Source organism: Rana temporaria, chromosome 2, assembly GCF_905171775.1.
Source record: "Rana temporaria chromosome 2, aRanTem1.1, whole genome shotgun sequence".
Taxonomy (NCBI): Eukaryota; Metazoa; Chordata; class Amphibia; order Anura; family Ranidae; genus Rana; species Rana temporaria.
The window spans coordinates 347910488-347937059 of NC_053490.1; the positions used below are offsets into that span (position 1 = coordinate 347910488).

General features: G+C 44.6%; 1 protein-coding gene and 1 long non-coding RNA gene across 2 annotated transcripts in view; one reads left to right on the forward strand and one right to left on the reverse strand.

The window, feature by feature from the left end:
- Positions 1-26572, forward strand: part of PIK3C2B (phosphatidylinositol-4-phosphate 3-kinase catalytic subunit type 2 beta) — a 1746470-nt gene that overhangs the window by 1249095 nt on the left and 470803 nt on the right.
- LOC120928435 lies at positions 4020-5269 on the reverse strand. The gene is made up of 3 exons (XR_005747183.1): positions 5195-5269; positions 4338-4508; positions 4020-4248 (listed from the first exon to the last, which is right to left on the reverse strand). It is a non-coding gene; the product is annotated as an uncharacterized LOC120928435 (long non-coding RNA).

The window sequence follows — 26572 nt, forward strand, 5'->3', positions numbered from 1 at the left end:
CTGGTGCCATTAGCGTGGATGCGGCTGCAGGGGACAACATGGATGCCACTGGAGGGTCCAGGACGCAAGAGGACGATGCACTGCCATCTGCCCAGGCTCCCAGAGACACAGGTAGGCACCAGTGGGTGACCCTTTGTTGTCCAGTTTGGGAAACAGCTAGCTAGGTGGTGGTTTCTAGTGGGCTGGGGTGCTACAGGGCTCAGTTGTTGTCACTGGGTGTACACACTGTTGGCGGGTTGAGTGTATTATTTTTTTCTCACCGTCATGGGCCTCTGTGTTTTATGTCTTGGCAGGCTAAGCCTTCTAAGGAACCAAAGCCCACTCCCAGAAAGCGGTGTGCAAAATGTGCTTCCAAGATGCCTTTGGAATACACAGAACAGCTATGCCAATTATGCATCAACAGACTGATTAAAAAACAAGTCGGATGAAATATATGCAAACATTTTTGGATCCGTGAGGGATGACATTGCTTCTACTTTTAAAGATCTTAAAAAGTTTATGTCAGAGGGAAAACCTCCAACTTCTGGAAGTTCCTCTCCCATAGCCTCACCAATATTAGTCACCTCAGGGTCGCAGGAGACGGTGAGGGAACAAGCAGGCAGTAGTGCAGTTAGCGCAATAACCACCGACAGCTCAGACTCCAAACAGGAGAATAGGAGAGAAGAGAAAAACGGGCCCAAGTACAAATTGTGTCTATAAGATATAGAGGAGTTACTTGGGGCCATATATGAGATGAAAAATAACTTCCTTCAAAACATGACCTGATGTACTAAGGTCTAAGGCCCCGTACACACTAGAGCAGGCGTCTCAAACTGGTGGCCCTCCAGATGTTGTGAAACTACAAGTCCCATCATGCCTCTGCCTGTGGGAGTCATGGTTGTAACTGTCAGCCTTGCAATGCCTCATGGGACTTGTAGTTTCGCAACAGCTGGAGGGCCGCCAGTTTGAGACCCCTGCACTAGAGGATATCCGCTGGAAATGGTCCGCTGGACCGTTCCCAGCGGATAAATCCTCTGGCGGATTTGGATCTGATGGCTGTACTCATCATCAGATCGAAATCCGTGCGGAATACATCCGCGGTGACGTGCCGCGACAATGACGCGGCGACGTGCGCGACGCTGGAAGGTAAATACTTTCACGCATGCGTCGAATCAATATGACGCATGCGAGGGAGGGGAGCGGACGGACTGATCCGGTGAGTCTGTACAGACGACCGGATCAGTCCGCTGGACTGGATACCAGTGGATACATTTCTTAGCATGCTAAGAAATTTTTATCCGCTGGAAATCCGTCGGCTGGAGAAATCTCCGCCGAAAAATGTCCGCTAGGCCGTACACACGGCCGGATTTGTCTGCTGGAACTGATCCGCGGATCAATCCCAGCGGATAGATCCGGTCGTGTGTACGAGGCCTAAGGAAGAAAAAAGTCCAAAGTATCCCTGGTCCACCAGGTGATGTCGGACACCGTGAGGAATAAGTGGGCAGACCCAGAAAATAAACCCTTCTTTGCGGCTAGTCACAAGAAGCGGTTCCCTTTCAGTGACGATCCACATGAAGTGTGGAATAAAAATCCTAAATTGGATGTGCTACTATTCAAAGTTTCTAAAAAAAAAAATCATTGGCCTTTGAAGATATGGGACCTCTTAAGGGATGGCATGGATAAGAGGGGGCAACAATATCCTGAAGAGAGCTTGGGAGAAAAGTGTCGCCAGCCCGAAGTCTGCTCTTGCCACCACTTGTGTGGCAAGAAACCTTGAATTCTGGCTCTCCTGACTGCAAGACCATATAAAAAAATTAAGATATTTGCCAGCACATCATGGAATGACATGAATAGGTGTGACTGAGGGGGGGCTGCGAGCGTACAGGTGTGATGGGGGCTGCAAGCGTACAGGTGTGATGGGGGCTGAGAGCGTACAGGTTTGAGGGGGTCTGAGAGCGTACAGGTTTGAGGGGGTCTGAGAGCGTACAGGTTTGAGGGGGTCTGAGAGCGTACAGGTTAGGGGGCTGAGAGAGAACATATGTGAGGGGGGCTGAGAGCGTACAGTTGTGGGGGGGAGCTGAGAGAGAACATGCGTGAGGGGGGCTGAGAGCGTACAGATGCTGGTTTGGGATGTCTTTTTGGAAAAATATAATTTCCTACTGTTAAACCTTGAAAGCACTGATGACTAATAATACACTGTTCATTTTCATATATGACGTTGTAAGAGTGTTAAAATAAGTGTCTGTGCACTGAAGGAATGTTGGTGGTCAGGCCTAAAGCTGTCTAAGGGGCCCCCACAATTTCTGATGGCGGCCCTGCTCTCATGTGATACAATACAAAAGATTCCGCATGGAATCCATATTCTCAGTCAAAAACATCCTGCAACCAGAAACTTTCATGGCGACCATGAATCTCAGGGATGCCTATCTCCACCTTCCCATACGAGAAGAGTCCCAGAGATACCTAAGGTTGGTGGTGGAAATAGAGGGAAAGAAATACCATTTCCAGAGCAGAGCTCTTCTTTTTGGGCTATCCTCGTCACCAAGGATATTCACCAAAGTCCTAGTGAACAAACAAGGGGGGCACAAAAAGTCCCTTCCTAAGCCACATCTCCAATCGGATATGCCGATGGGCAGAAGGGAAACTGCTGTCACTGGGAGCATTCGATCTAAAGGGGGAAAACAACCAAGTGGCGGACTTCCTCAGCAGCCAAGAGATTTCCCAAGAGGAATGGGTATTTCACCCGGAGGTGTTCAGAGAAATTACAGCCCACTGGGAAGTACCAAACATAGATCTGTTTGCTTCTCGGAAAAACACTCAGGTGAAGAGTTTCTTCTCGCTAAACCAGCAAGATCAGCCTTCAGGGATAGATGCACTCCAAAATCATTGGAATTTCTAAATGTGCTATGCCTTCCCTCCGATTCATCTGATTTTGCGGGTGGTGAAATTCCTACAGGAGCAAACAAAACTCATATTGATTGCACCATATTGGCCCAAGAGAGCCTGGTTCTCTCAGCTCCTCAGTCTCTCGGCAGAATAGCCATGGCTTCTTCCTCAAGGAACGACCTGATGTGTCAGGGACCCAAAGTTTCCAATGGGTGGCCTGGTTACTGAGGAAGACATCTTGAGATCAAAAGGACTCTCAGATACAGTGGTGGCAATGCTTCTGGGTGCTAGGAACCTGAACACCAGGGCCATCTACAGAAAGACCTGGAGGAAGTTTAACAGCTGGTGGGCTGAGAGTAACAGACAGAAGATGGATACATTGACCATTTTTGAGTTCCTACAGCAGGGTGCTGATAAAGGTCTAGCGCTCAGTACGCTGAAGGTCCAGATAGCAGTGCTGTCGATGTATCTGGAATGGACACTGCAAGAAGACCCGTTGGCCTCTCGCTTTTGCAGAGCCTTAGCAAAATACAAACCACCCAAGACACAAAAATGTCCCACATTGGATTTGTCGGTGGTATTCAGGGGAATCATCAAATATCCCTTTGAGCCACTACAAGAGACGTCTTTACGCCTGCTGACACTTAAAACCGTTTTTTTTTTCCGTAGTCATCACAACAGCATGTATAATAGGGGAAATCCAGGCTCTATCTGTCAGAAAACCTTTTCTTAAAATTCACGACGATAGAATTGCCCTTTAAACAGATTCGGGATTTACACCAAAAGTGACACCAACTTTTCATAAATCCCAGGTTATAGTTCTACCTTCTTTTTGTGATTCACCAAACAACAGCAAAGAACAGGAACTAATGCCTCGTTTCCACTGATCGGTTCAGTACGGTACGCTATTTTGGGTGTTTCCATTATGAAAGCGTGCCATAAAACCGAACCGTACCGCACCATTCAGGTTCCTGCTTCTCATGTGGGGCCATAGAAAATGGAACAGTATGGTTAGAGACAAGGAAAAACGCATATATTGAGAGTCCAAGGGCCGCACACCCCAAAATGTTGTAGAGACAAAAATGGAGAAATTCCCCCTGGGGGCTTTTAAGCGACATATTGTGTAAGGTATATTAAATTCAAAGACATGGAAATATATAAAAAAATTCTTTACTAGGTTTCTGTATGACGAGTAATGAAGATGCAGATAGTTGTAATATAAAATACATTCAGGTTACAGACAGTTGGAGACCTATCTCAACAACAATTAAATGTTGAATGATACAATGGAATAATATATAGTGCCATTGATGAAGTAGCTTCCATAAGAATACCCCGACGCGTTTCGACCACAATTTGGTCTTCTTCAGGGGGATTTGTATTCTGGAAAGATGTCAAAAAAAGTATGTTAGGATACTAACATTCAAGTAAAATGCTGGCACCCATAGTACAGATAGTGAGGATATATTTACCGCTCGAAGCATATAGAAGGTGACATGTAACCAGAGATGATGGCCGTGGTGCAGACAAAGGATCCCAATATCCCCATGATGAACGTCCCCCATCACTCCAGGCGGGAGTCAACCAAACACAGGCTTGCAGGGAGTCTCGGGTGTGAACCTGCGAGAAGGGGGGGAGGGGGGCTAGGAAAAACAGACGACACCCATAATGATTCAATATGTATTTGTAATAAGAGTATAAAGTCATTGTGTACTAACAAGATCTTGGCATAAATATGTATAAAAGAATATGATAGAGTATGAAGGTATTGTTGATACTCAAATCAGAATATCATGTTATTATTATTAAATATACCAGAACCATTGACATGGTAGGTATAATGTACAAGTGAATGCAGAGTGAACATGCTGCTGGTGGATGAAGTGATTGAAAAAATGACAGAAAAATGTGTGGTGCAAAAGTAATGTGTATGTGTGTGTGTAGGGTGTATAGGTACAGAGTGCATGTTAATGCACTGTGTATGGGTTTGGAAATACTAGTGTGTACAATGATGTGCAAAGAAAAAAAAAAAAGGATAAAAAAATTTAAAATAAAAAAAAGCGGCAATATGTGTAGTGAAAATTGAAAAAACAAGAAAAATCTAGCGAATCAGGTGACATGAGCAGAAAGTAAAAAAATGTAGGAAGTAAAAGAAAGTATGTGTGAATGGTGAAGGTCAGTGTGATAGTATGTCCCAGTGCTGGTAGTTGTAAATAATTGTAGATGTATGCTTTTTAAGGCAGTAATGATATTGCTAAATAACTACAAAGTGTAGTATAGTGTGCAAAAATAATATGAATATATGTAGTATGCTGGATCAAGTACTCACATGGGCTCACATCCTGTCAGTGTGTGGAGGGAGCTCTTCTGGGATCATTACCAAACCCAGGAAAATAAGGCACATTAAATAGGGTCTAAACCAATTAGTGCCAGGTGTCGTCTTTTCCCTCCCCCTCATCAACCACAGCCCTGTGCTGGTTAACTCTTTACTCCCTCGGCGTTCCTGTAAGCTGATGCTTCGGCCACTGCCGTCACCTCCATCGCAATCGCGTGATGTCCTGACGCAAAAACGCACGCAGGGCCGAGGCCATGCATGCATGCGGCGTCATGGCAATTCTTGCGGTGATCAAGGAATGCCGCCGACACGGTAATGTTCCCCCGGGTGGCCACAGGTGGAATGGCACACCCTAATGGGAGCATAGCAATGGGGAGAATCGTGAATAATAACACGTCTCCCCGCCGTGTCGGGAAGCCTGTGAAAATGGCGGCACCCGCCCCACATGGAGAGGTGGGGGAGGAATGAGGAGGGGAGCATCAGTGTGCACCCAGGACATCAAAAACATAAAAGATACAAAGTACAGAGTGAATAACCCCAAAGGGGTATGGTAATAGCATATACATTCAAACATTACATTAATGAGTGAATTACTTAACTGGTAACGAGCTATAGGCCACATGAATAGATGGAGTCATTTATTATGGCAAAAATGGGTGTTAAGGCGAGTTGACCCAAAAATATGTATTTTTGGGTTGCAATTTATGGACAATCCTTTCGGAAGGGGAACATACATTATGATACCTATAGGTACACAACAAAGTGATGGCCTATATACCAAAACTGTAATATATATATATATACTCATACCAAAACAAAAAATCCCAAAAAATACCCGTCTTGATCGAAAAATCGATCGAGAACAGGAAAAATTGCCATAAACAAGAAAAATGACCACTATGATATTCAAAAAGTAGACTATCACATTATTTATATTAGGTTCTCATGCGTTGGTTGGGGAGGGCAGTTTAACCACCCAAAAACAATTTGAGACAATGACAAACGCATATATTGAGAGTCCAAGGGCCGCACACCCCAAAATGTTGTAGAGACAAAAATGGAGAAATTCCCCCCGGGGGCTTTTAAGCGACATATTGTGTAAGGTATATTAAATTCAAAGACATGGAAATATATAAAAAAAATCTTTACTAGGTTTCTGTATCACGAGTAATGAAGATGCAGATAGTTGTAATATAAAATACATTCAGGTTACAGACAGTTGGAGACCTATCTCAACAACAATTAAATGTTGAATGATACAATGGAATAATATATAGTGCCATTGATGAAGTAGCTTCCATAAGAATACCCCGACGCGTTTTGACCACAATTTGGTCTTCTTCAGGGGGATTTGTATTCTGGAAAGATGTCAAAAAAAGTATGTTAGGATACTAACATTCAAGTAAAATGCTGGCACCCATAGTACAGATAGTGAGGATATATTTACCGCTCAAAGCATATAGAAGGTGACATGTAACCAGAGATGATGGCCGTGGTGCAGACAAAGGATCCCAATATCCCCATGATGAACGTCCCCCATCACTCCAGGCGGGAGTCAACCAAACAGTATGGTTAGGGCGGAGCTACTGGCATCACATGGTACATTCCACTGATTGGTGGACAGAAAACATCAATGCTGACGTCAAAGCAAAGCGCCAAACAATCACCACGTCGCCTTTCAGTCCATATAAAGGAGAAGGATGCCAGCAAACAACAGCAGGGTCTGGTTATCTGAGGAACTATCTACTTTCTTAGCAATTATTGGTGATAGCGTTATTCAGAGTGAGCTTGATGGATCAGTGAGAAATGAAAAGGTCTATAAAGATATTTCTCAGTGGATGGCAGCCAAGGGATTTGAACGGACATCGGGCCAGTGTAGGGCAAAGCTTACAAAGCTTAAAGCACAGTATAAAAAAAATTAAGGATGCCAACAGCCGTAGTGGAAACTGTCCAAATGCTTGGAGGTGGTATGATGCCATGGACGACATTTACGGTCATCGGCCAGCAAACCAAGGCAGGGAGGGAGGTCTGGACTCTGCAACTAATTCTCGAATCCATGGTAGACCCCTTTGGTAAGTTTTTTTTTTTTAAACTTGGCATAGGATATCGCTCTGCTAACCATTTGAAATAAAATATCTAACCATATGTTTATTTTCAGAAACAGTTGATGGACTCTCCAATGATGCATCAAAGGTTTCAGACGATGGACCCTCAACGTCTTTCAGCAGCACCAGTAATATTTCATCAAGCCAACCACAGAGTAGCCAACCACAGAGTACTCCCAATGCACCCCGGCACAATGGTAAGACACGATGATAATAAAGACATTTTTAATTGTGCATTTTCTTAAACTACAGTACAGTGGTGGAAGAGATGAGAAGGGGGTTTAGCAGTGGGGGAGATGTGCAGGAGGTACAGTGGTGGAAGAGATGAGAAGGGTGGGTTCAGCAGTGGGGGAGATGTGCAGGAGGTACAGTGGTGGAAGAGATGAGAAGGGGGTTCAGCAGTGGGGTACATGTGCAGGAGGTACAGTGGTGGAAAAGATGAGAAGGGGGGGTTCAGCAGTGGGGGAGATGTGCAGGAGGTACAGTGGTGGAAGAGATGAGAAGGGGGTTCAGCAGTGGGGGAGATGTGCAGGAGGTACAGTGGTGGAAGAGATGAGAAGGGGGGTTCAGCAGTGGGGGAGATGTGCAGGAGGTACAGTGGTGGAAGAGATGAGAAGGGGGTTCAGCAGTGGGGGAGATATGCAGGAGGTACAGTGGTGGAAGAGATGAGAAGGGGGTTCAGCAGTGGGGCAGTCAATCAGTGTGGTACAGTCTAGTGGGGCAGATGAGAAAGGGGCTTACAGTATTGGTTTGACAGATGTTACCAAAAACAATATTTTGGTCTTTTGTATATTACAGCTGAAAGGAGAAGGTTGCAGTTGGATCTGCGCACAGTCATGGAGAATATGCGGGCAGCAGAAGAAAGGCAGCTGGAAAGAATGGATAACCTTTCTGAGAGGCGGTTTCAAGCATTACGTCAGGATGCAGAGGAAGCTATGTGCCAGGAGGCAGAAATTGCCCGGCAGCAAATGGAAAAGTTGGCTACCTTCAACCAGGCCTTCTTTGGTGTCCTTGGTCAGCTTGCTCAAGTGATTGGAGCCAATCGTCAACCCAGGTCACCACCCACACAGTAGTGCCTTTCATGCAGCACAGGACCTGTACCCATGTTTAGGTTTACATTTTTTTTATTAAATTGGGTTTTAAAGGTTAGATTTTATTTTATAAATAGGCTCCTTTAAACCAGCACCGATCACACAAGATTGGATACATTTGCTCCTTGCTGCACATGGCTTTCTTTGTACTGCTGCTCTGATTGCCTTCTGCCTCCTTTGCATTATCCCCCCCCCCCCCCCTGGATGGTGCAGCCTGGATTTCAGCAAAAGGCACCCCCGATCGCTTCATTTCTTCTCACTTTTACTTGTGTAGATGTAATTGTGAATATACTTGGCATTGTTGGTTCACCTTTTCCTTACATTTCCTTTCTAAATGTTTTTTTCTTTGTCTGAATTTCTCACTTCCTGTTCCTTCTCAGTAAACTTGACAACATCATCTGAGCTGTTTAGTCAGGCAGAACAGCTTACTGAACAGCTTACTGAGAAGGAACAGGAAGTGAGAAATTTAGACAAAGAAAACAACAACAAAAAACATTTAGAAGCGAAATCGAAGAAAAAGGAAAAACCAACACTGCACTACTAGCTTAACCACTTGCTTACTGGGCACATATACCCCCCTCCTGCCCAGGTGAAATTTCAGCTTTCGGCACTGCATTGCTTTAACTAACAATTGCGCGGTCGTGCGACGTGGCTCCCAAACAAAATTGACGTCCTTTTTCCCCCACAAGTAGAGCTTTCTTTTGGTGGTATTTGATCGCCTGTGCGGTTTTTATTTTTTGTGCTATAAACAAAAAAGTGAGACAATTTTGAAAAAAATACAATATTTTTTACTTCTTGCTATAATAAATATCCCAATTTAAAAAAAAAAAAACATTTTTTTTTCTCAGTTTAGGCCGATACGTATTCTTCTACATATTTTTGGTAAAAAAAAAAGAAAATCGCAATAAGCGACTGGTTTGCGCAAAAGTTATAGCGCTTACAAAATAGGGGACAGAATTATTTTTTTTTAATTATTTTTTTTTACTAGAAATGGCGGCGATCTGCGATTTTTAATGGGACTGCGACGTTATGGCGGACACATTTTTGGCGCCATTCACATTTATACTGCGATCAGTGCTATAAATATGCACTAATTACAGTATAAATGTGACTGGCATTGAAGGGGTTAACACTAGGGGGTGAGGAAGGGGTTAAATGTATCCCTGCTTAGTGTTCTAACTGTAGGTGGAGGGGGGGTGACCGATCTGTGTCTCTATGTACAAGAGACACAGATCGGTCTCCTCTCCAGAGACAGCACCGCTGTCTCTGTGTAAAACGGCAATGAGAGATGATCTCATATGTTTACATATGAGATCCTCTCTCATTGGCCGCACAGATCGCCTCGCGAACGGCCACTCTGATTGGCCGTTCGCGGCGATCTGTAATTGGCTGTGTCCGAGGGACACGGCCAACACAGATTTTCCCCGCAGCGCGCTCTGGAGCGCGCGCGGGGACCGCCCTAAGGGGCGGACGTCAATTGACGGCAGTTTGGAGATTGGGATCCGCACTGTAGCCGTCAATTGACGGCAGGCGGATCCCAAGTGGTTAATAAAAAACAAACCTTTACAACCTCTTTAAGTTATTGTAAATATGTTTCTACATTATCAAAATTTTTACTTTAAAAAATATGTAGGAAGATGATTTTGTTGTTAAATAAAAAACAAGATCGACTTCTCTGAGTGTGTCTGATTTTCTTTAACATTTTATTAAACATATAGCAAAAAGTAATTAAACATTTTAATAATTCACGGTAAGAACTTAAACGTTAAGGTGCCACATCAGAGCCTGACGTATTTCACTGCACTCTTCTTCCATATCCTGTGCTGCTATTACTGGTACTGGCTCTTCTGAAGATGTATTCCAATCCTGGTCAAAGTCTTCTCCATGACTTTCACAAAGATTGTGAAGAGCACAGCAAGTTAGTACCATGGATTTGGTAAGTTGAATGTCACTGTCATTCCTCTTCATAAGACACCTCCATCTACCCTTAAGTCTTCCAAAAGCATTTTCCACTACGACACGTGCCCTGATTGTTTTCTTGTTGTAGGTTTGCTGCTCTGTTGTTAGGCGGCCATTGTCAGGAAATGGTTTCAGGAGCCAATTTTGTAAAGGATAGGCAGAGTCCCCAAGCACATAATAGCCAAATATTCACCCCACAAATTGGGTTGGCCAGTCCTCCCTGGCCAACCCAATCCCAAAATGTTGACAATTGGAGAACCCGATCATCATGCAAACTACCAGGCTTTCCTACATTCACATTCCAGAATAGTCCCTTGCCATCCACTACTCCCTGGAGGATGATGGAATACCAGCCTTTTTGGTTGAAGTAGTCAGTGTGGTATTCTTGTGGTGCTATTATTGGTATGTGTGAGCCATCAATAGCACCAACACACTGTGGAAGGCCCCACCTGTTCTCAAAGTACTCAGCCATGTCTTTAAGCTTTTCCCTGTCCGGAAAATGCACAATTTCAGGAGCTAGCAATGTGCACACAGCCTTACAGAAGTCCTGCACACACCGGCACACTGATGATTTGCTGACACCAAAAAGATGACCTATACTTCTGTATTCACTGTTGGTAGCCAGCTTCCACAGTGCAATGGCAACTCTTTTCCTTACAGGCAAACTGAAGTTGGTGTTTTTCTTTTCCATCACTGGACGTAGCTTGTCACAAAAGGAATGAGAAGGTTTCCTCTGACATCCTTAAATTCTGCACCCACTGTGTGTGTGAATCCTGGGACGGTCACATTCCACCACTCATTGGCACGGGGGAAAGCCCAAATCACTAGTCGGCGGCGCTGCTTTGCCAAAAGTAGAAGCATCTGAAAAAACAAAAACAAATGATAACATATCTCAAATAATAAAAGATCATTCAAGTCAATGTGTATGTCAGGTTTGTAGGTCAGTGTGTGTGTGTCAAATTGGTGGGTCAGTGTGTGTGTCATATTGGTGGGTCAGTGTGTGTGTGTGTCATATTGGTAGGTCAGTGTGTGTGTGTGTGTGTGTCAGATTGGTGGGTTAGTGTGTGTATATGTGTGTTTCAGGTAAGTCGGTCAGTTGTGCTTACCCTATAGCGCTGCCATCTTTGTCTTAGCCGCACAAATGTGTACTTCTCCTCCCGGCTACACATCCAAGCTAAAAGTTTTCTTTTCTTTTCTGCTGTGTTTCTCATTGCCGCTCGCAACCTTCTCTCATACAGTGCGGCATGTATTTTGCCTATAAAGAACCAAAAGGCTAGCAGAGAAAAGACGAGCTGCTGAATGACCTCCATTGTTGTTGCTGTTGTTTGGTTGACGCTGGATGACGCTGCATCACGTTTCTCGTCGCACTAGTGTGACATCACGAGAGGCATTTTTTTTTTTCCTTTTAAGAATTTTTATTTTGCTTATTTTGACTTTTTTTTTTTTCTTTTTAAACAATAATTTTTATTAAGATTTTCACATAGTAATCAATGACATTTCTTATAAACTTTACAGTTGTTATAGTAAAAAAAAAGGAAATCAACAGGTAAGATACAGTAATCTGACAGAAGTTATACTGTATTTAAGACAAAGAACAGCTTGTGTGGTGGCGGAATCGCCTACGAACCCCGACACCCCAATTTGGGAGCTAATTGTGTCGAGAGCTCACAGGCAACACGGCCAGTCACCATCCCAGGAGCGATAGTTCTTAGCTTTGTGAAGAAGGGATGAGAACAAACAAGTGTTTGCATATCAGAATAACCAAGCGTGGAAACTCGAGAAACATTTGAACAGTGAAAATTGATATTACTGCACATGTTACTTGAAAGATATAGACATTGTTACCTAATCAAAATTCCTGACTGAATATGAAACAGACTAAGGATAAAGGGAATGGTTATTAAGAAACTCCAGTGAGTCAAAGTACTGTGCTTCTATGATCGCTGATCCAGAGTGCCCAGTTTCTATAAAAAGAAGGGGTGGTCATTTTGGCTTTGGCAAAAGAGAATTCCATTCAAAAGTGATAATTTAGTAGGTTGATGAGATCCGACAGTGTGGGTGAAAGCAGCGATTTCCACTTTTTGGCAAGAGCAAGACGTGCGGCTATTAATATGTGAGAGGCTAGTAGTTTAACATGTCCCGGCCAATTAGGGATTGAGAGCCCTAGGAGAAGATCCAATGGGTGTAGGGGAAAGGAAATATTACAAATATTCGAAATAAAAGTAGACACTTCTTTCCAGTAGTCTTTAATGTTGGGGCAGTCCCACCAGATATGTTGTAAGGTTCCCACGTCGTTGCATCCTCTCCAGAATTGAGATGAGGTTTTAGGGTAGATAGCTGCTAATCTTGCTGGGGTAAAATACCATCTGTGAAATAGTTTTTGAATCGATTCCCAATGGGAAGTACAATGTGACATGCGAAGGGGCAAACTCACGGTCCGGTGCCATAAGTCGGGCGTAGGTGGATTATCTGTGAGTGAGGACCAAAAGGTAATCGAGGAAGATGGTAGATCTGTAGTGGGTATAGTTAACAGGTTGTATGCCAGGGAGATTCCCTTGACTGAGGGATTAGGGGTCTCGTAGAATTTCAAAAGAGAAACTGGTAAAGAATCCTTATCTTGTACGTTGACTTTAGACAATATTGATCTGATTCTGAGATACAGGAAGAAAGTCTTGGAGGAGATGCCATATTGTTGTTGTAAATGAGAAAATGTGTGCAGCCCAGAGGCAGAGAATAGAAGCCCAAGGTTGTTGATTCCTTTAATAGTCCAGGCTGTAAGGGATAGGTCAGGTGAAAGTAGTTCAATCGCTTTGATGGGCAGTCGATGTAGGATGGATCTAGGAAGGCCTGTGGTATGCCGTGTGGATGCTGACCAAACCCGTAGAGCTGCTGTTGTCGAACTTAAATATTGGTGAAGTGGTTTGAAGTTCAGAAGAGTGGCTGTAAGAAGTAGTTTTGTGTCCATGTTAAGGGCCACGGCTTCAATCTGAGTCCACAATTTGTTGGAAGTGGGTAACCACCACTCCCTGAGTTGGTCCAGGATTACTGCTCTGTAATATGCCTGTATGGTCGGCGCTCCCATACCCCCATGGCATACCAGGATAAGGAGAAGTAATGACCTGAGCCTGGGTTTCTTACGTTGCCATATAAACGTGTTTATCATTCCTTGCAATTCTTTTAACTGTTAGGGCAATAGAGGTAAAGGAATCGTGCGAAACATGAAAAGTATGTGAGGGAGCAAGTACATTTTCGTTTGAGCAATTCTACCTGCCCAAGAGACAGGAAAATGGCTCAAGTCTTTGGATATATGCAGAAGCTTTTCACGGAGGTTTTCATAATTCACTTTTAATAATGACTTGCCCAAGCAAGGTGAATTCCCAAGTATGGGAGTGAGAAACTAGGGGACCAGATAAAAGGCGTCTCTTCTGACATTTTTCGTTTGATATGTGGGTCAATACCTAGATCTAGCATAATAGATTTACTGTGATTGATCTTGTAGAGAGAAATTGAGCTAAAGCGTTCTAGGATTCGTTGAACAGCTAAAAGGGAGGATTCCGGATTGGTTAAAGTAATGATAACATCATCGGCGTATAAGCCCAATTTGTGTTCTATTTTCCCAATTTTATTACCTTTTTACTGCGGGTGTCGATCTGATGGATTGTGCAAGGGGTTCCATAACCAGGGCAAAGATCAAGGGGGAGAGATGACAGCCTTGCCTTGTGCCATTTGTAATTATAAAGGGATCTGATTTAATGCCTGAGGTCCAGACCCTTGCACTGGGGGAAGAATAAAGATTCATGATGGCCACCAGGAACGTTCCAGCTAAGCTGAATTTGTGGAGCACTGCTTCCATGTATGCCCAGTGGACCCTGTCAAAAGCCTTCTCTGCATCCAATGATAGGAAGAGAGAAGGCGTCCGACCGTGCTCCACCCACTGTATTAAATTAATGAGGCGTCTGGTGCCATCAGAGGCTTGTCTACTGTAGAGGTAAACAGGTAATACGGCCACCAGGTGTACTTCAGTTAATGATAGAAGAGCTTCAATGACCCATGGATCCGGAGAGAAAAAAATGACACTGAGACAGCTGTTCATTAGATCTCTAAAATGTATTCTCTCAGAGGGACTTATATACAGAAGAAAAATAGGATGGGCTGCATATTATTGCATATGTCTGTAGATTGCATACAAACTCAGTATTTTCTTATCAAGATTTAAACCAGCTGAATTTAGTTTTAACAATGGCTAAAAGATGACTTTGCTTATACAATCAGGCTGTTAGCATTAGCAGGGTGTGACTCTATGCAAAACTGTTAGCTAAGCTAAGTATGTCAAAACACAAATAGAAAAGTTAATTTCTACTTAAAATGGAGTTGAAAATTAATACATTCTATTACATCTACCAGGTACAAATCCCACCTGGTCGGGATGGATTAAATGGGGGATAACCGGGGAGAGACGTTGTGCTAAGATTTTGGCATATAGTTTAGTGTCTGTGTTCAGGAGTGAGATTGGGCGATAATTAGCTGGAGAGTCAGGGGCTTTGCCCGGCTTTGGTAAAGTAACTACTAGGGCCTCCAGGGCTTCTTTTGGAATCATGCCAGTGGTTGCGTAATGATTAAAAGTGTTACAAAGATGGGGGGCAATCAGGTCCTGGAAATTCTTGTAATATTCGTTAGAGAACCCGTCTGGGCCTGGGGCTTTATGTAAGGGCAATTGTTTTATGGCTCTCTGATTTCGGCGGAGGAGAAGGGCGACGACAAGGCTTCTAGTTGGGTGGGAGAGATAGAGGGAATTTGAATAGATGAGAGAAAAGGCTTCAATATCTTCCTGTTTAGGTGGGTCTACCATATCTGAGTCTTTGAGGTTATATAATTTGGTGTAAAAGGCACTAAATTTGTTTGGTATGTCTAGCGGATTGGTTAAACGTTTACCATGGGGGTTTGTAAGGAATTAGATTTTCTTCTGAGCTAATTGTCTTTTAACCTGTTTGGCCATGAATGCTCCCGGTTTATTGGCTGAAGTGTATACTTGGAGCTTCAAGAGTTTAATGTAATAGTCAAATTTGTTGTGAAGGTGTTCACTAAGCTGGCATCTGAGGGTTTTTAATTCAAGGGACAGTTTAGGGGAGGGGCATTGTTTGTTATTTTTATCAAGATCACGGATCTGTTTTAAAAGGGATTCTGTAGTGGCTAAGTGTTTTTTTTTTCCTGGGCTCCCAATTTTATAAATAAACCTCTTAGAGTAGCCTTATGTGCATGCCAAAGAATAGATTGGTCAACACCTGACTGCACGTTCCCCTCAAAGTAGCTCTCAATCTCGGACCAAACCGCGCCTGCATGTGTGGGGTTAGTGAGATCTAATCAGTAACTCAAACAGGGGCTGCTTGCGGCCTAGTTGATTAACTATAGATCAAAAGAGGGGGGGGGGAGGGGGAGTTTGTTTGGGATTTTTGAGGCACTGATATACAACAATATAAAAAGTAGTATAAATATTTATTTAACAGATTATACAAAAAATATACAAAGCATTTGGGACAAACCCCACTAATCAGATAGATCAGAAGACCGTTGGTCTGATCGGTGGAGTCGTGGTCTCGACCGGTTTCGCAGTATACAACTGCTTCTTCAGGAGAAATGTCTACAAGTATACAAATAAAATATAATAAAGCAACAAGCAATTGTGTACAATACTTTGATAAGAAAGAAAGATACATAGGGTCAATATTGTGCTTTTGTAGGAGAGTCACAAGACTACTCACCTTGGTGCCAGAGTGATCATGGAAAAAAGCTCGGGCAAGAAAACCCCCTAGGGCGCACGTGGGGGATGATAAGGACAGGCTCTGGTGGAAAAGGTTAATAAGTTATTCCTAATGGTTAATATACTTAGGGACGGTTGTGCAGGGATAAGCCGGGATAAAAAACCGTGAAGGGAAGGGAAAATTGGGACAAGGGGGGAGGGGGGGAGGGGGAGAAAAAGAAAAGAAAGAGGAAGAAGGGAAAAGAAGAGGGTTGGTAATGGGGGAGGAAGAACATGGAGGGAAAAGAGAGAGAAAAGACATGGTTGATTGAAGCAGAAGGGAAAAACAAGAGGAAAAAGGGAAAGCAAAAGAAAGAAAAAACAAAGGTAAAGCTAAACAAAAATTAAATAAAAATAGACCAGAATATTTGAAAAAGGATGAAAGTGGAAAAAAGGAAAAGGGGCTGGGAGAAAAGAAGGCAAAAGTAAGAGAGAATAAAAAAGGGGGAGAGGGGAAAGGATTAGGGAAAAAGGGGAGAAAAGGAAAGGGTGAAAAATAAAAGGAGAAAGAAAGGAGTGACTGACATACGGGAGGGAAAGGGGGGGGGGGAGTAGCATGGGGAAGGGAAAAGTGAATGATGACAGTTCCAAAGTAACCAAATGAAAATTGGTTAGAACAACCAGTAGTGCTACTAAGTGAGTAGATGGGACACCGGGAAGTGACATTAAGTGCTGGAGTGGGATGGATTAATGTTAAACTAGCTTACCGTCCAGGATAAAACAATCACTATAAATGATGCTGGGGCAGGTGACACAAACTTATAGGCAAACTGACATGAACGCCAGTGTGGTTGAACACAGGCAGAAGCCAATCTAAAAAGAGACACGATACCACACAAATAGTTGGGCATAAATGTCACTAATGATAGAGAGGCATAAAAGTATAAGGTACAGATTCAGCATGGGCAGTGTGTACTTACAAGGTTCTCTGAAGTGTCAGCGCGTCCCCAGGGAGAGCTCCGTGCATCTCATTCAGCTGGCTCATAGAGCAGCTTAAATGGGATATCCCAAGTCACGTCATAGGTCACGTGACCGCGACGTAGACGTGACTCACCAATCAGACGGCCGCGCATTCGGTGATGCGCGGCCTTGCAGTCCTGAGACCCAATGACCATAGGCCGGGTTCAGGGCTGCAAACAGCGGGCTCCGATTGGAGCCCGTGGTCTGAAGGGTCCAGCGTGCGCCAATCAATGAAGAGGGGGGAGGTGCCAGAGCGGGCCCGATCACATGGCCAAGGTCCTGGGCTAAAAAGGCACAATATAGAGACATATATAAAACGAAGGAATTACTAATGTAAACACAGGTATATTGGTATTACAAACATTCAGATAAAAATGTAAGCAGGGGGATATGCCTGAAATACATGAACATTGTGGAGTCATACAAACAGAGATAATTACAGAATTCAGAAAAATGACTGCTAGAGCAAGACAGTTTTAAAGGAAATATGGCAACATCCATAACATGTAAACATTTAAATGATGAAATACCGGGACTTTCAAAGGATCATTTTGCAGTGGTAGTGTAGATGGATAGAAGTGGGAGGGGTTTTTTCAGAAAAATATTATTATTATTCATATTATCTTTATATTATTTGGTGTGTTCTGATTATAAGAATGGAATAGGTAGTATGTGTATAAGGAATATTGAATCTCAATTCCTATCAGAACTACAGCAATTATAGTTGGAATCACTAGTCAATCCACCGACAACCCAGCTAAATGAAGGACCTATATGAATTAACTTCATTCAAGCCTGGATACGTCGTAGCATTCAGATGTTCTATCCATAAACATTCCTTTTGGAGAATGGATTTATCCCAATCACCACCGCGAGGATGTGGTGGGATAACCTTCAATATAAGGAATCGTACCACTGTCAAATCATACCTGTGATAAAGTCCTATATGACGTCCAATAGTAGTCAATTTTCCCACACCAGTGTCATATAGGTGATCACCAATGCGTTGGCGGAATTCTCTAATTGTTTTTCCAACATAGAAGGCATTACAATTACAAACCATTAAATAGACCACACCCTTAGTACCACAATCAGCATGAAAGGAAGGGAGAAGAACTTCACTATTTGGTAAGATAAATCGTTTGCCCTCAAGCACCCATGGGCAGCGTGGGCAATTGCCACACCGGTAAGTTCCCCTAAGTGCTGGAGGGGGTGGACGTTCTAGTGTGTAGTGACTCTGAGTAAGTCGGTCTCGCAGTGAAGATGCACGGCGATAAACCATTTCCGGGTGTACTTTCACATGTTTAGACAAAGTGCTGTCATCAGTGAGAATATGCCAGTGTCTATTGAGGATGTCGCGTAGGACATTGTGATGAGCGGAATAGGTGGTAATGAAACGTACAGGATTGTTAGATGAGGTCGTTGTATTTTTCTGTTTTGGTGTATCATATAACAGCGAGTTCCTGGAACGTAGGCAAGCCCTGTTATACGCTTTTTTCAGGTTTGTTCTGGCATAGCCACGATCCAATAATCGTGACCTTAAAGCATCTGCCTGTTTTTGGAAATCGCTGGATAGTGTGCAGTTCCTGCGTAACCTTAAATATTGGGCAAAGGGAATACTTCTAATTAGGGGTTTGGGATGGGCACTGGTAGCATAAAGTAAAGTGTTTCCAGCCGTAGGTTTACGGTACAAGTCCGTATGCAGAGTACCGTCACTTTGTTTGATGACAGTCAGGTCCAGGCTGGGGACCTGGGTGTCATCAAATTGGACGGTAAACTTAAGATTAAATTCGTTTATATTGAGCAAACGTACAAATTCCAACAAGGACTCAGAGGTACCAGTCCAAATAATAAATAAATCATCTATAAATCTATACCAAAGTAAAACCTGATCCAAAAATCTACGAAAAATGTCATTAGCATGTAATGAGCGTTCCCAGCCGCCAAGATATAAATTGGCATAGGATGGAGCACAAGATGTGCCCATAGCTACGCCTTGATTTTGCAAAAATAATTCATCGTTGAACGTGAAATAATTTTTACTAAGAATAAATGATAATAACTGTAAAATAAAATTAACCAGTGACCAGGAAGTGTTTTCCTGTTCATAAAGGAAGGACCCAGCCGTTCTGACACCCTGCTCGTGCGGGATGCTAGAATATAAGGCCTCTACATCCAAGGCTACGAGCAGGGCGTCATTCGTCCACGGTGAACTGTTTAGTTCTCTCCGCTAACTCACGCTCCAAGTTAATTAGACCGCGATCTCTGTCAAAGATGAACTTATATGTTAGATTGCGGGCGAATAAATAGAGGTCCTTAATAGTGTGAGTGATCTTAAGGGAATCAAGGGGGCAAAAACCTAAGCCTAATTGTAATAGTGAAGATTGATCATCAGTTAACACTAGTGGGGTCAAATTGATTATATTAAGACCGGAGTTTTCAGAGGAGTTGGTTGTAATGGAGTCGGTAGACTTGGCATTGACTTTAGGACGAAAGTGTCCAAGTTTCCCTGCTGCTTCTTCAGGTCTAAAAAAATAACCTCGTCATTTGTTTTTGTGTACTTGTTGGTCACTAAAGATGAGTTCAAGACTTTAGGGATTGCTCCATGTAAGGATGTGGATCTACCCAAATTATCTGTAGATAGGTTGGTGTCCACAAGATCCCGTGCGGTTGGTACCCTTGTTTTAGTTGCCTTGGCAATTTGTCTGTCTTTTTTTGCGGGTAAAGGAGGGGGGGTAGCTCCTCCATATCTCAATCTTTTCCGGGCAGATTTATTGCCCTTAGAAGCAGTGGGAAATCTCGTGCCACTTTGTTGGGAAGTTAAGGAGGAGATTGAAGAGTCGGACTCAACTTCTGTGTTGGAATTACCAGGAAGCTGAGCGCGTCTAGTATTCCTCCTATTACTCTGATTAGTGGACCATTTGTATGCATATCCTTCTGCATATGCTGCTTTGTCTTTGTTGAATTTAGTTTGTTTGCTGACAATGATGTCTCTATTAAGTGTCTCTAAACGAGTTTTTAATTCCTTATAATTAGATCTTACCAATTATAATCAATAGGGATGTTGGCACATTTTATTGATATTACTATCAAAAACTAAAAGAGGCAATACTCGCACTTTCTACTGTGGGGTTAGTGAGAAGAGAAGTATTCAGTCTCCATACAGTATGTTTTGGAGAGTGGGTTTGGGGGGAATAATTTAATAGATACTGGTGCATGGTCAGACCATGAAATGATGCCTATATTTGCCTCTGTAACTGATTGGAGCAGGAACAAGAAACAAATCGATCCGAGAGTAAGAGTGCTGGGCATGGGAGTAAAAGGAGTAGTCTCGCTCCTCACCGTGTAGGCAACTCCAAGGATCAAATAAGTCCTCATTATGTAACAGGGAGGATATTGAGGAGGGTCTTCTTTTAAGAGGATTGGAGGTGTCAAGATTTGTGTCAATAATATCATTAAAATCTCCACACGGCACCACTGGATCAGACCTGTATGGGGTCAGCCTGGAAATCAATTTGGCATAAAAGGATTTTTGCGCTGTATTAGGCGCATACAGATTTACTAATGTGATGCGACGATTTTCAACTGTCGCAGAGATAATCAAATATCTACCATCCACATCTGCTTCACAGTGATGCAACGTGAAGGCGACCGAAGAACTGATCGGGATCATGACTCCTCTTTTCTTTTTGGGTGCATTGGCAAAAAAGCAATGTGGGTAACGTTTGTGTGGGTTTATGTTGGGAAAAGTGTGTCTCTTGCACGCAAAACACATCAGCTTTTTGTGCTAGGGCTTCTTTCCACAACAGGTTACGTTTAAAAGGGGAGTTCAACCCCTTTGCATTGAGTGAGGCAATTGTAATGGCCATAATAATATATATTACCTGAGGAGGAGGACGGAAGGAGCGAGACCACTCCGGAGATACCAGACAAGATAGTTTAACACTGGAATCAAATTTGAATGCCTATTTACAGAATAGGGGTAAATGTGCAGTTAGTCACAGAATAATCAACAGAAACCGCTATAACTGAATAGAAGATGTAATACAGTATAACAAAAATAGAACTAGTAACATTAACAGGTGTGCGTAGCACACAAAAACCTGAAGGGGTGGATTCAAAGACGTATATATACGCCCATGCTGGATCAGATGTATGCATGGGACCGATGGCAATGGTAGCGAACTTACTCAGTCCTTATCCGGTGCCGTATTGCGTGGTGCTGGTGGACGTGGTTGGGATCCCGTGCGTCCTGTGGCATCATTTGGAAGAGGAAGGAACCCCCAATTGGTCAGAATTTTATACCCCTCCTTAGGCGTAAAGATGGGTACGGTTTGTTGCTTGTAGGTGACCAACAATTTGGTGGGAATTTGTAGATAATCTTGCGTTCCTGGAGAATGGAAGTGATCGGATTGAATGCTTTGCGCATATCCATAGTTGCTTTCGACAGATCACTGAACAGTAGAATATTGGCGTACGTGCCGGTAGAGGTTTAGTGGTTCTGGCAGCGTGGAGAATTTGGTCTTTCACATGAAAATAATGTATCCGCGCCAAAATATCTCTCGGGGTGTCCGGTGGAAGGTGTGCAGGTTTGGAGATTCTATGGGCCCGATCAATCGTAAGATCCCTGGCGTTTAAGCGAGGGAGTAATGTCGCAAACAATTGTTGCAGGTATTGGGAAATCTTGTTAGGTTTAACTGACTCAGGCACACCTCTAAACTTGATGTTGTTACGCCTTGAGCGGTCCTCTAAGTCCGCGAGTTTCAATTTAATGTGACGAATTTCTGACGTGTGGTGATCATGCGTGTCTAACAGTTCGTTGTGCGCTTTGGCATGGTCATGCATAGTATCCTCCAATACATCAGCTCTTTCTTTCAGGCAATCCACCCTGTCATGCAATTGAGACATTGATAATTGCAATTCCCTGTGTAGATCCTTTTAGCATTAGGAGCACTAGCCCATAGCTGTCTTTTAGGCAGGGGTTCTTTAATGGGGGAGAGCACAGGGGAGGATGCCAGTCTCTTACCTCTCTCTGTGCTGTGCTGTGAGGGAGGATTGCTAGGTAAAGGCAGTGTGTCCATGTCCTCTCTCGGTTCCCCTCTGGAGGGCAGAGCGTGGGGATCCACCAAGGAGATGCGCTGTATCTCATCGCTGGAGCGGGGGCGAGGAGCTCCCTCTGTTCCCGGCGCCGGCGCCATCTTGGTTTGAATGCATGGCCGCGCTGGAGAAATAATCCGTCAGACCGTGGGGAGCTGGCGGCTTATACCGCTTCTGGGGCATGCCCGAGATGGTCCTGAGCCTTTACCTTCCTCGTGCGGCCGAATTGAGGGTCGGCTAGTTGCCGCGAGTTGCTGTGGATCCAAGCAGCGGAGTGGAGCTAAGGACTCAAGCTTCCATCAGAGTCCGCAGCAGGCCACGCCCCCCCCACGAGAGGCATTTTTTCTAAAACCTGTATGGCCCTGGCGGTCCGACTGGGCCATACAGGTTACCAGAATAGACCGGACCATTCTAACACGTTCCATTCTAAACGAACCGATCCGCTCAGTAGAAACGAGGCATAAGTCTTCTGGATGTTAGAAGGTGTCTCATTCAGTACTTAGAAGTTACGAGTTCAGAACATCAGATGCTCTATTTGTCTTGTACGCGGGCCAACTGAAAAGTAAACAAGCATCCAAGAAGACAATAGCCAGATGGATCAAGGCAGCTATACTGGAATGCTACATAGTTATGGAGATAACACCACAAAAAGACATTAAAGCTCATTCAACAAGGGCTTTAGCAGCCTTGTGGGCAAAAATGGCAGGAGCCACTTCAGAACAAATCTGCAGGGCAGCAACAGGGTCAAGATTCTCGACCTTTGTTGAGAATTACAGGCTGGATCTGATTTCCAGCCAGGACCAGGCTATTGGTAGGAAAGTCCTCCAAGCCGTTGTCCCACCCTAAATCTGGTGAGTTCTTGGTTGTCCTCTCAAGGGCTGACCTGGAAGAAGACGGGGGGAAAAGCAGAGTTAGTTTCTTACCGGTAACTCTGTTTTCAGTAGTCTTTCAAGGCAGCACGATCCCACCCTAAAATGTCTAACCTCGTGAGGTTGTGTTGTGTATTATGTTTCAGATTCCGGTCTTCGGTTTTCTTGGATGACTGACCAGGGACCTGAGGGACCGCCTCTTAAAGAAAATTAATGGCAATGTGTTTCTTGTGTGTGAGGTGGAGCTCCATCTCTCAAGGGATGACCTGGAAGACGACTGGGGGAAAAATATGTATATGCATATTCTTATCAGAAATTGGTTAAATAGGTTCCTATGTATGTTTAACTACAATATTTCACCCATAATCCCCATGTAGAAAAATAATTTTATGCATATTCTTATTAGAAATGGGTTTAATAGGTTCCTATGTATATTTATAAACAATATTCCACCCATAATCCCTATGTAGAAAAATAATTATATGCATATTCATATCAGAAATAGGTTTAAAATATTCCTATGTATGTTTAACTACCATATTCCATCCATAATTCCCATGTAGAAAAATAATTGTATGCATATTTTTATCAGTAATGGGTTAAATATGTTCATTCTCTGGAGTTAACATGATATTTCTCCCATAAACCCCATGAGAAATAATAATTCTACCCATATTCCCATCAAATTAGATTATACCATTGCTTCTTTATAATTTACTATGATCCTATGTTACAGCTGCATATATATCAGCAAGTTAACAGTTAAACATTAGCAACTGCTTCTTGCAACATTGTATCAAGCACTGCAGGAAAGAATAACAGATTCAACAGAGTCATTATCATATATATGGCCCGGATTCACAAAGCACTTGTATCTCGAGATACGCCGCGTAAGTGTGCGCCGTGCCCACAAAACTAGATACGCCTGAAAATAGGCTTCCTACGACCGACGTAACTTTCCTACGCCGGCGCATATTTGCGCTGGGCGCATTTGCCGTTCCCATTGATTTTGTATTCAAATATGCAAATGAGGGAGATACAGCGATTCACTAACGTACGTGCGCCCGGCACAGGCTACGCGCGGTGCGCGTAAGTTCAACGTCCGGCCTAAAGTTATTCCACATAAAGCAGGTGTAACTCAGACCAACTCAGGTCAGCTGGACAGCAGCTGCAGCAGCACCGTTACGGACGAGCTGAGCAACCACACTTGCAGGACAACACCTGTATGCCAACATGCCAGGCAGGGCCGCCATCAGGAATTATGGGGCCCCTTACACAGCTTCAGGCATGGGCCTGGGGGGGTGCTGGCGCGAATTGAGAAAGACGAAATAAAGAAAAATATATATAAAAAAAGGAACTAAAAAGATAAAAAAATAAATTAAAAAATATAATTTTTTTTTTTTTTTTTACAAAAAAAAGGTGACTTGCCATCTGGGGTCCTGTGCTCACACACACCACATCCACTTCACATTGGTTTAGCCCAAGTCCACCATGCAGGACTTGGGAGCAGCAACGCCACGCCAAGGCCCCAATGGTGTTGCTGTTCATTCATACCACATTCACACGGTCGTGAGGATAACCTCTCCCTGACGACCCAAGGTGACACGCCTTGCTGGCAGGAATGTCACCCACATTCCCACACCAGTCACACTGTAGCCTGCACTACTGACCGTGCGCAGTCACTAAAAAAAAAAGCTCATAATCTGAGCAAACAAACCAAAAAAAAAATTAATTGCCCTGTCGTGGGCCAGGCCTGGTGCCACGGCTCCGGCTCCTCAGTTGTCTGGGGGAAGCCTCGGGTGGGGGGGTGGGACATCAGGAGGAGGATTATCCCCTGTTCTGTCACTCCTGGCAGAAGCTGGCTGCCTGCCCTCCAATGCAAGGGCAATGCGGGTGAGGACAGTGTTTGTCTGTGCCTGCATCTGCAACTGGCGGGTGGTGGTGTGCCGCTGGTGGCGCCTGGTCTGTCGCCCCTCCACCTCAATGGCAGCAGTGTTGGCCTGTATAGCCACTCCCAGGCTATTCACCTCTGCCACGAGGCCTGCTGTTGTGGCCTGCAGCTCCCCAATGCAGTTAGCACTGACATCCTGCAGGCTGTCAGAGATTGAGGTGCTCTGCTCAGCCTTCTGTGTCAGGCACTGCTGCACAGTGGCTGTGGTGCCCTGCAGAGCCAGTGTGCATTCAGCCTGAGTCTTGGCTGAAGAGGCCAGGCTGTCTGCCACACAGCGCATGTCACAGGCAATAGCACCCATGTGGCACGTCTGGTGGGCCTGTTCCCTCGCAAGCCCTTGTTGGAGGGATTCTGGAATGCCCCTTGTCTTATGCAAAGCCTTCCAGGGGGCTGGAGAGGCTTGGGCCCGTCTGTACGGGGAGGCCCTTGAGGGGCTTTCCCTGATGGGGGAGGCCCTTGAGGGGCTTTCCCTGATGGGGGAGGCCCTTGAGGGGCTTTCCCTGATGGGGGGGGAAGGTTGAGGGGCTTCCCCTGATGGGGGGAGATTGAGGGGCTTCCCCCGATGGGGGAGGTTGAGGGGCTTCTCCTGATGGGGGGGGGGGGTTTGGGAGGGTCCAGGGAAGATGTTCTCCTCGAGGTACACACATCCCTCAAGATCCACATGCTCCTCCTCAACTTCCTCTAGAGAGGTGTGGGCACTCTCCTCCGGGGATGGCGTGGGGCGTCCAGCAGCTGACGATGGCCCCGCTCCCTCCAGCACATCTGTGGATGACACAAAGTATTCACATGTTGGTGGACCCACACACTTGTCACATGTTCCCTTCCACCCCCTCACATGCTACACACCGGATAGGGGATAAAACACACTTACCTGTCCTCAAGGCCTGGTCACCGGAGTCAAAGCCCTCCATGCCCTCCACCTGCTCCTGCTCCCGCTGCAGACAGCTGGCGATGACCTCCTCCTCATCAGTCAACCGCAGAGCAGAAGCTGGTCCTCCCGTGCCCCTGGCGTGCCTCCTCATACTGGCCAGCTTATCACGGACCCGACGTCTCATGTCATTAATCTTCTTGTATTTCCTTTGCGCTACGCCGACGCAGCGCAGAGATGCAAGCATGGAATTCAGGAAGCCAGTGCTCCCCAAGCTGCGTCGGCGTGGCTTCGATTTCGAAGGTGTAAGCCGGCGTAGGTGGAAGTGGGTGTGACCCCATGCAAATGATGGTCCGAGCGCGGAGCAGTGTTTTACGCCACCGTATCATGAACGGATCATGCGCAGTGACACGGACGTATGACCGCACCCCTGTGAGCATGCTCACAACTACGCCGGCGCAACTTCCTGGGATACGCCGGCCCACCGGCTTAAGCCCTTGGGTATGAGACCAGGACCCCCGACGAGGCTGTAGTACCAAGTGGGGTAGTGGTTGTCATAAAGCTTAACCTGTGTGCTATGCGTAAGGTGGGTTTCTTGCAGGAAGACAACGTCTCCCTGCAGCCTTTTAAGTTCCCTATAGAGCGTATGTCACTTACCTGGCGCATAAAGCCCTC